The 11,354-nt window shown below is 41.2% G+C and overlaps 1 long non-coding RNA gene across 1 annotated transcript; it reads left to right on the top strand.

The window, feature by feature from the left end:
- Positions 1-9,364: 9,364 nt before the first annotated feature.
- On the top strand, positions 9,365-10,506 carry LOC134443227 (uncharacterized). Its single transcript, XR_010033613.1, has 3 exons — positions 9,365-9,458; positions 9,689-9,793; positions 10,337-10,506. It is a non-coding gene; the product is annotated as an uncharacterized LOC134443227 (long non-coding RNA).
- Positions 10,507-11,354: the final 848 nt, after the last annotated feature.

The following is an 11,354-nucleotide window of genomic DNA, read 5'->3' on the forward strand; positions in this document are numbered from 1 at the left end:
CTTAGTAGTGGTCAGTGGTGACAGATTCGGACAATGGCTGGATCATCAGGAAAACTCTTCCACACACTTATTTAACCCTCGGGAATGCGGGCAGACACTTAATTTGGCCTAGGGGTGGCGTATCCCTTTAAGCAAACCTTTCACATATCTGTTGTGAACTTACCTTGATTTCTCTGTTGGTTCTCCATGCTGGAATGTGATGTCTTGATCCTGAGACCTGTCACTCTCCATAGACACACAGGTGGGGGCAGGTGATGGAGGTCTCTTCTGATGTACTTGTCTATTGCACAAATATAAAAGCCAAGTTTTACAACAGAAATGTTCATACATGATTAGTCACAAACCTAATGTGAAGAGGTGAGAGTGATTCAGTGAAGTATGACACCCGATCTGCGTATTTCAAGTGTTATCTGCTCATTTTCACATTATGTTCGATAGGCGACAAAACTTTTGTCTTGTGAAAATCTGCCCTGTGTGTGCTCATTAAAGGGTCAATCTTTCTTTGGTGCATGACATTTATTTTTGTACATACAACTTTATTCGAGTGGGTTGTAGCTTTCATATGAGTGACTTCTGAAGCCAAGTGATTAATTGAAAGTCAGGTTATTAGCTGTTGTTCCAAACAGATGGATAGGCGACAAAACTTTTGGAGATGGCTGTAGTGAATTCAGGTAAATTGGGCCACTTTTTTGCATATAAACGAATGGCCCAAAGTGGACCAGTTTACCCGAATTCACCTACATTTTAGAAAACCTGATGGAAATGTTTAGAACAATATTTTGAAAGATTTCATAATTTCTAATTGTGCAAACCGTTATTTGTCACTGAGCCACATACCTCTGCTCCTCTGTCTGCTTGTTCCATGTTTTGTTGTGTTTCTTCATTGCTCAATTTTCCTCATTGGTTATCTTGTCACCCGATAACCATCTAGAGGCTGCATTACAGAAATACCAAATTACAAAACATTTCCTTCATTCTGTATAGCCTACATGGACAATTTTACAAGAAATGGGATTACAGTAGCATTTTCATGTAGCCTACAGTATTTGCTTTTATTTCCAGAATTCATGCTACCCATTCACGAATGTTACCTTTTTAATGAATATTTACCATCACCATGAAATTCTAAGTATTTATTATGGCTGGAAAAACTGCACCTTTCATACATGAAAAGGGGGATCTTCTCCATGGTCCGCCATTTACAATTTCCAGAAATAGCCATTTTTAGCTGCAAAAATGACTGTACTTGGGCCATACTAGAAAATATTAGTTTATTACTTGGTAAAATATCATGCAAAGGTCAAATTTGGCAATAGGCGACAATAGGCAGCATAGTTGCAGTACCTTTTTGACCATTTCCTGCACAGTGTCCCTTTAACACTAAAAGAACTACATCTAATATAGAGACCATATCTACAGTCTTACGCTCACTTATCCAGATATACATTTTTGTACCAATTTTGCACAATTTTTCAAAAATTGTGTGTTGCTCCTTTAAATGTTATTTATACATACACATGGTTCGGGAGGAAGCCCACAAGTGATTGACAACCATCATTACTTGTTCCCGCCTTCACAGATATTACCCCTCCTTTCCCTTTCACCTCTCTTGCGCGAAGGCTTTCAGTATTGTCCCACCACCTCCCCCTACCCCTCCTATTCACTAGAGCACCCAGCCACACCCTTCTATAGTGGTAGAAGCGGATCTCATCGCGCTTGATCTCCATTTAAACATAAACATCAGTGGCGGACTTAGCAATTTGGGGGCCTAAGGCGAATTTAGCTAGGGGGCCCATCGGCCCATTTTTATATCATTTTTTTTTTAAACATAAAATCTCTTCTTCGTTTTTTTTTTTTATCACGATTTTCCATTAAAAAAATACAAACATTTACAAACAAAAAAAACAGGTAATCTTGGGCTACAAATCTTTCTGGACAGATTTTAATGAATATTTGCAACTTTTCATGCAGAAATTGAACAAACTAAAATGTGAGTTTTGTAAAGAGTGATGTCCCCCCCTCACTGAAGTGTTATTTCATGTGTGCATGCTTGCTGTCACCTATTTGAAGTGACGTTGGTTTGGGATTTCATGGAGGACTTTTAAATGCTGCTGTGGGGAGTAGACAGGATAAGCGACAGGTGGACACTGTTTTCTGACAGAACACCGGTTTGCAGACATTTGGCGTTTTCAGGTGAATATTGTCTTCGTGGATGTTACAGACATCCCAACTTTCAAAAACTAATCAAGGAGATATTTACTGAATAAACCGAAAAACGCGATCTCTGTCAAGCGGTCGCCCTGACCCAAGCCTACCTGAACAGACCCATTGAGAAGAGACGCGCGTGCTGTCAGGTTAAACAGAAACACAGCCTTCACGCTCCCCTCGCTAGCGTGCCTGTGCACACTCTTCTCTGAGAGAACAGCGGTTTGTAGGCCTTTGCGTTTTCACGTGGATAGGCTATTGTCTTCGTGGACGTTAGACACCCTAAGTTCCAAAAACGAATCAAGGATACATTTACTGCATAAACCAAAAAGCGCGCTCTCTTTCAAGTGGTCGCCCCGAACCAACCCTTTGAAGACGCGCGTGCACAAAATAAGCAGGAACACAGCCTTCAATCTTCCTGCGCTCGCGTGCCTGTGAAGTCTAATCTTAGTAGGCTATGGAAGTAGGCCTATCCTACTCCACGCTCAATGCACGAGTTGCTTTCTTGCCTGCACTTCTCACAGCGTTAGCCAAAAAAATCAGGGGATTGCCGGTGCTCAGGTTTTTTTCTATGGTTGTTTTGTTTCTTTTGAGTGTGGTGACGCTGTTTGTAGTCTAAGAACACTGAACATAGCAAAGGCTATCTGCAAACGTCTCGCCTTCCCATTTTTTGTGCTCCGTTTGATGTTATTGACCATGAAGAGTTTGTTGAGTGTGGCCTTCACAGTTATCCTCCTTATTTATACGTCGTTGAATGTTCAGGGATTTGCCTGGCGCACATGGCACGCATGGATGGAATATTCCATTTTAACGGGAAAGAGAGGGGGTGCACGGAATCTGTATTTTTTGTAATGTATTGTATTGTTCTTGTTTCCAATTTAAACATACAAAATTCATTATTCATGAAAAAAAATACCATTTATCTGTGAATAACTGTCCAAGGGCCCCAATTACCAGCTATAGGCCTATGTGAACTTTGCAGAGGGGTCAGAGGGGGCCCCTACAGCTGGTCTGAGATGGATGGGGCCTAAGGCGGTTGCCTAGCAACGCCTCAATGCAAGGACTGCGCCTGACAAACATCCCAGGCCAGTCAGCATGCCACTCAAGCATAGTGTGCACCAAGCACTCAAGTAGGCCAGTCAATCCAGCGTTTGACCCGGGACAAATTGCAATAGTAATCATTCCAAGTTTTTTGTAATCCCTAGGTATGTTTCAATAACATATTAAAATCACATAATCAATAACATATTGATATTTAGTGGAGGTCAAAGTTGGAGTTGGGGAATAGGCTAAAATTTTAAACAATGAGATATCAATTTGAAACTTTCACAGTAATTTACTCAAGCAAAGACAAATATTTTTTGTATTGCAAGTTGTCTGAAATATGATGATTAAATATGCAAATGAGATCACATCTTCTTAAATATGTGATAAATTATGCAACAACGGGCAAAACATAAAACAAATTGCAAAAGTATTGATTTACACTTTTTTATTGGTACTTAATCCAGCCTACATCACATATGAAAAATCTACCTTCATCACTTTAGTGGAACATACTTTTCTGAAGGTCAGAAGTAGCAGATTTCCAATGCATTTTGCCATCAAGTGGGTAAAATCGGATACTTTTGACCTTGGGAAAAGTATGTTCCACTGAGTTGATGAAAGTAGATTTTTAATATATGATGCAGAGGGGTTGAATGATCAATTTAATGTATGAACCATTACTTTTGCAATTTGTTTTATGCTTGGTCTGTTGCCACAGATTTATCACATATTTCAGTACATATGACCTCATTTGCATATTTCATCATCATATTTCAGAAAACTTGCAATACAAAAATTGTTTGTCTGAATGTGAGTTACCAACTGTAAAAGTTCCAAATGAATATGTCATAGGTTAAAATGTTACCCTATTCACCTTGTAGCTCAGATATTGTCTCCCTATGGAGAAATGAATGGGAAATCTGTCAACTTTGACCTTGAAAAAAAGTATGTTCCACTAAATATAAAGCTGTAGATTTTTAATATGTGATACAAGGGGGTTTAAGGATCACTTAAAAGTAGGAACCATTACTATTGCAATTTGTCCCGGGTTTGGGCCTTTTTAGAGCTAGATTGACTGGCCTAAAGGGCAAACTAGTGAAGCAACACATACACTCCAGCTGTCTACACATGATTAGAAACAGAAGACACGTAATGCAAAAGCGGCAGTATCATGGCATCATTGTTAAGACACATCGGTTTAAAACAAAACATAAGGGAACAACATGTAGACACATACCTGAAAATACCTACTGTCAAAATGAAACACTATTCTCACAGTTACAAAAATAGTAGAGTAGAGTAGAGTAGAGTAGCCCACTTTTATTAATCCAAAGGGAAATTAAGGTGTCTGACAGCTTACATAGATACAAGACATACTGTAGATACAAGACATACACAAAGACCTAATACACATAATTGCACATTGCAGTAAACATATTCCAAAATGTCAATATCTAACTATCAAACAAATACTAAGCATAGATTATTTATAGGACACGTTGGAGAACTTGAAAGTAAATGGAAAATGTCTTATAGAATATGTGCACATCTGTAACAGAGGTTTTGGCCCAACTGAAAGAAAATAATAGTTAAGATCTTGTAGGTATTTTGACTCACCAGTATGATACGGTTCTGTCTACATTTCTTGCAATCGACCAAAGCCGTGATTAGTAATCGACAAACAAATATTCTCTGGTAGGCCTATTTGTTGTTCTTAAAGTTTTGCTAAACTGGTGATACCTAACGATCCCTAATCACGTTACTACTTTAAATCAAATACTTCCTTATTTGCACTGTGACGCCGGGGCGGGGCTATAGGCGGGGCAAGCAGGGCATTTACACCTGGGCTCAGGGCCCTCACATATTGGTGGTGGGGGCCCTATTGTGACAGTTTCAGGCTGTATGGGGGGCCCTGACAGTGTTTTGCCCTGGGGCCCTCTGTGCAATTGTTCCGCTTCTGCTGTAACGCACCACTGCACTCGGCCCATTGTAGGCTGCACGCGTGCCTGCATGTGATTGTAGAGGGGGGAAGTGAATCTTTCTTGGATGAATGGCAACAAAATGGTATTTCTCTCCATACAAGTAGGCCTACATGTAAAAAGAGCTGCATGGATATGGATATGGCCTAATATACTGTGTGTACGTGTGTGTTTTGTGTGTGTGTACATGTGTGTTTTGTGTGTGTGTGTGTGTGTGTGTGTGTGTGTGTGTGTGTGTGTGTGTGTGTGTGTGTGTGTGTGTGTGTGTGTGTGTGTGTGTGTCTGTGTGTGTGTTTGTGTGTGTGTGCGAAAGACAGAGTGAAAAGAGACAGGGACAAAAGAGATGGACAGAGGGGGGGTGGGGGGGTGGGGGGTGAGAGGGAATGAGAAAGCCAAAGATGACACTGCATGAAAAGAGGAATTTGTGGATGAGTTTTGCACCTTAAATTGCCTCATACCTCAAGCCACAGCATTTGCGGCTCCCCCATAACCCCCTCCCATCCCCTTCTTAGAAGAGCCTTTAATATGTAAATGCCAGTGATCAGGTCGGGAGCTGCCCCAGTCAATTTCAAGTGGGGTGGGGTGGGGTGAGGTCAGGTGGGTGGGAGGGAGTGGGGGGTCGGCAGGCCTGTTTCTAGGATTTTGGGGTCCCTAGGCAACGGGATTGTTGGGGGCCCTAGGGCATTTTTTGGCCTTTTACTAAAATGTGTGTGTGTGTGTGTCTGTGTGTGTGTAGGCCTATGTTTTTTCACGCTGCCCAGTGGTGTTTTTCAGAATCACTAACCATTAAACCAGGGGTAGGGAACCTATGTCTCGAGGGCCCTTGAGGCCGTTTTATCCGGCCCCTGATATCATTATAATGTTTTGCAACTTCACATGAAATAGGCCTATGACATATTTTGCAGGCCTAAAGGAATTTTAGAAATTACATTTCCAATGCAATTAAGTTATATTCAGGGGACCTAGAAAATGTGGGGACTGTTTTAAAGGTGCCTACCTTTAAAGGTGTCTATATGTCTATATAGGCCTAAAGGTGTCTATATAGGCCTAAATTTTATGGGGAAATCCTGATTTGTGTTCATAGTACGGCCCCCGGAGGATTTTATGACCATGGTAGGAATTTGAAGTGGCCCCTCGAATGAAAAAGGTTCCCCACCCCTGCATTAAACCTTTCTACTAGCCACAGCTTTGCTGTCAGTACATTTTATTATGATACTATAAGCTCAGAAATTAAGTTGATCAAACAATTCGATCTGTGCTATAATTTAAATGAACCTACAGAATAGGCTATCAAAATAGAATAATCTTTCTTGGACATACATTTTGAAGTGACCCTTCGAATTAAAAAGGTTCCTCAGCTGCTTTTGAGGAAAAACATCAATGTGCTTGGCCACTCTGGTTTTTAAATGGTATTCTGAACTAAATCAAGGATTGTTTAGTTGAAAATAGACCGTCTCTGGTTAAATTAGTTCTACACCAAGCCTTTAGGTGGCAGTAAAACTAATTGGCACAATGCGAATTCCACACACAAGCCACACAGAAAGAAGCCATCAGGCCCGCGGTCAACAACACCTTCCTGATTGAACAGAACCACGCGTTGTCTGTGTGGTTTACAAGTTTCTTGGCGATATGGGGGGAAAGTTCCTCACATACCAACGGAAATGGGCTTCATATACATGTAAGTACATTTTACTCAACTGTGGTTTAAAGTTTCAGTACTCAAGAGCGATTGAATAGCTCCTCTGAACACAGATCCGCCATTGCTAAGTTATGGCACAGCCGCTGTCGTGCCGAAAAGTGAGTGCCTGCCAGAACACGAGTGCCCTCATTGAAACCAATGACATTTTTTGAGAGAAAATTATACACATTTTTGCAGAATGAATTACATAATTTATGAACTAAAATATGCTTATGAAACATTACTCGTCCTCCACTTAATATGAGCCATTTGAATGAAACTGTAACATTTGTTATGACAATTCTTTGATTATTTTATGGAAATAATACTGAAATTGTAACCAGTTCTTTGTAATACTTCCAGAAGGAATGTAGATTCTTTATTGATAGGCTTTCCATCTTAAATTGTGTCGGATTTATCTGCAAAAATGGGTAACAAATGTCTGAAAAATTGGTCATTGGTTTCCATTGGTTTCAATGAGGGCACTCGTATTCTGGCAGGCACTCACTTTTCGGCACGACACCGCTTTACATAGCTGGTAGTCCCCTCAATGTGACTACACTAGTTGCTGCTGTACGCTAGTAAATTCTGATGACTTGCGAGCATCGTAATGACAAAATGCTGTGGTGAAACAGTGAATATGTTAAGTATACTTGTTGATGGTAAATTGTTTGCATCGTTCTCAGTTGCCTTTCCCCTGCCTAAAGATAGACAAAGGCTACCGTTAGCATGCTATTGCGTTAGCTCATCAACTAGATGCTGGGGCCTGGGCACTGCTCATTTTTCACGTCTGCCCGGCATTTCGCTGATGAACTAACGCTTAGACGCCTTGCCAATGTATTTTACAGCGGCAAAAATGCATCTAGGCGACGTTGGAAAGACTGGTGTGCCGTCTGGTGTACTTTGAAACGGTGGTAGATGGACACTCCCAACTGAGATTGCTCCCGGACGTGCAGTCCCAGGTGTTTCTATCACTCCCGGACGTGTAGTCCCACCCGATTATATTTCATGTATTATCATACACTGCCACATACAAGCAAGTTAGGGTTAGGGTTAGGTTAAGGGTCAAGGTTAGGGTTAGGGTTAGAAACAAAAAACTATCATCAAAAAGATAACTAGCTCCGTTATGGCGGTGGGACCGATTATAGTCTGGCTAGTGGGAGCGAGCCGACAGGGGAGCGTCCTGCGTTGGGAGCGTCAATCAGGGAATCCTGATCCTTTCACCAAATCGACCGATTCTTCCTTGTTGCGTTCTATATTATGAAAGCTAACCGTGAGTAGTTCGGCAGCTCTCAGTAACGCGAGCCCAATGTATCAGCGCGAGCTCAATGTCGACCTGAATGGTCAAGTTGAGCACGCCACCCCGAAATCAATGTGAAATACCCTGCCATTTGCAACAGTAGGCAACCTGTCCTTAAAAAGTATGGGTCCTCAAAACAGCACTTGTTGCACAAATAAGTGTAGATGGCCTCTTCAAGAAATTGAAATTATGTATGGTCACTTTTTCTTATTGTTTCACGTGGAGGTCTACTGACCTTGTCTAAATAATGTAGGCTAGTTTATGTCCATGTATTATATTAGGACCCAAGGTTAATGGGTTATTCTATTTACCATGTTTTCACAGGCTGCTGTCTCATAATATGGCGAAGACGAGTCAACTAAAGGCCTAACTCGCCATAGAAGACTGAAAGAAAGTAAGATTAACTTCTTTGTGACCAATATGACTTGCTCATTGATACATTTGCTATGTCAATATGAGGTGCATGGCAACGTATTTAATTTATTTGTCTCGCTTCTAGTGAAAGAGGGTAAGCTTAACCTATAGCCTACGTCAGGGTCGGGGAACGTTTCTCATTCGAAGGGCCGCTTCAAATTCATCCGAGGGGCCGTAAAAGTCCTCCAAGGGCCGTACTATGAACACAAACCAGGATTTTCCCTTTCACTTTAGGCCTATATTGAAGGCAGCCACATTTAAACAAACACCACCTTCTTCAGCTTCCCTGAATATAACTTAATTGTATTGCAAATGTATTTTCTAAGATTCCTTTACAAAATATGTCATATTTCATGTGAAGCTGAATAGCATTAAAATTATATCGGGGGGCCAGATAAAACTGCCTCAAGGGTCGCAAACGGCCCTAGAGACATAGGTTCCCCACCCCTGGCCTACATTGTCAATATGACTTGTGCTACTTTATAGATAAGTAATCAATGCTGTGCATTGCTATGTTTTGATTTATTTTCTTACATCCTACAGATCCTGGCAGGGAGACATAGTGTCCTGCAGAATGGTGATGGGCCAATCTTACAAGAGACCACAGAAAACTGATATATTGTAAGATTATCCCTGTTGGGCTCAATAGGTCTGGCTTATTGACATATTTTCTATGTCAATATGAGTTGCATGGCAAAGTATTTATTTATTTGTCTCGCTTCTAGGAACTATAGAAACAACAGTGCCTGCTGCAGTATAACGAGGACACCCTGAGTAGAGAGCTCCAATAGACCCAGGTCCAGTGTCTTGGCAGGGTGAAATGGCACTGATATGGGTATGTACTAATGTCAGTTAAAATGAATGAATGAATTAATTCTCATATCTGAATAATGTGAACACTGGATTTACCACACACACACACACACACACACACACCCTAGGCCTAGATGATTTGGACCCAAGGTTACTTTTACCACAGCTCTGGCACATCAATTTTCATTTGTTTAATAACTGGTCAGGTAATTTATTCATTCCCCTTGGGTTTTTTTGGGGGGTTTTTTGTAGTGTCCTGCAGGATGCTGTGTCCTGCAATCCTGTGTGCTGTGCTACAGACGCGTGTGGAGGTCAACCCAAAATGGGCACAGTCTCACCACAGAAGAGTGAAAGAGGGTAAGCTTAACCTATAGCCTACGTCAGTGGTGGGGAACCTCTCATTCGAAGGGCCAATTCAAATTCATCCGAGGGGCCGTAAAAGTCCTCCAAGGGCCGTACTATGAACACAAACCAGGATTTTCCCCTTCACTTTAGACCTATATTGAAGGCAGCCACATTTAAACAAACACCACCTTCTTCAGCTTCCCTGAATATAACTTAATTGTATTGCAAATGTATTTTCTAAGGTTCCTTTACAAAATATGTCATATTTTATGTGAAGCTGAATAACATTAAAATTATATCGGGGACCAGATAAAACAGCCTCAAGGGTCGCAAACGGCCCTCAAGACATAGGTTCCCCACCCCTGGCCTACATTGGCAATATGACTTGTGCTACTTTATAGATAAGTTCTCAATGCTGTGCATTGCTATGTTTTGATTTATTTTCTTACATCCTACATATCCTGGCAGGGAGACATAGTGCATGAGACCATAGAAGACTGAAATAGGAGATTATCCCTGTTGGGCTCAATATGACTTTATTTGTTGTTTCTACAGCTCCCAGAAGTGAGACTGAGTGCCTGTTGCAGTATGACGAGGACGCAGTGACCAGAGACCTTCAGTAGACCCTGCTGGCATGATTGGCTTTCTGAAGAACATGAAATCAACAGCAATGTTTATAATGTTGTACATACCTGTATAGTCTGTATTAAAAGGCAGTACCTGTAGTATTTTTCCTCTTACTTTCATATTTACCACATATTTACTATGAATTGACAACTTTTACTAAAATCCATTTTTGTATGTGCCCTGACTAAAACTATCCTTAAACCTAACCTGTCAGAGATGTAACAACAACCTGCTCTTAGCAATGTGGCAGCAGTCTACTTGGATGCAGCGGGGAACATAGAACCCTTTTTTGAAAAAGCATTGTATGTTTCTGAGTTTTATGAATTGTGCCCTTCCCAAACATCATGCATAGGCTAAGCGTATCTATGACACGCTGATTTGAACTCACTATCGCGTGTGTCCAATACGCATTTTCAAGTTAAGTCGTGCTCCACAACGCCCTGTGACAGGTTAGGTTTAGGGATGGTTTTGGTTTAGGCACAATTTAGGTAGAAATTCGCCTAATCTCGCTGTTCTTGGCAAAAGTAAAGCAGCAGAAACATTACTTCACTGACAGGTTAGGTTTAGGGGTGGTTTTGGTTAGGGCACAGCAAAACATATTTGCGTTTAGTAACAGAAATGCGCTGTGACAAAACAAAATCGCCGACACGGCGGGAAAACTGCGCAAACCTCGTCACTAGTCAAAAGTGCATGAAAGCGTTGCGTTGAGGAGCACGCTTTGAATTCAAAATGCGTCGCACCATGCACTAGCGTGCGATACGTACGCTAAAGCATGATGACAGCCTGCCCAAACTTAACCTGTCGGTAATGAAATGTTTCCTAGTTGTAGGCTACATTTGTGACCTGAGTGCTGTGTAAATCACTGCATATAGAGTATATTGTTTGCAGGGTATGTGTGTAGTTGCATGGTTCTTGTCAAAGTGTGTGTACATTGTTTGGTGTGATA

Source organism: Engraulis encrasicolus, unplaced genomic scaffold (assembly GCF_034702125.1).
Source record: "Engraulis encrasicolus isolate BLACKSEA-1 unplaced genomic scaffold, IST_EnEncr_1.0 scaffold_296_np1212, whole genome shotgun sequence".
NCBI lineage: Eukaryota > Metazoa > Chordata > Actinopteri > Clupeiformes > Engraulidae > Engraulis > Engraulis encrasicolus.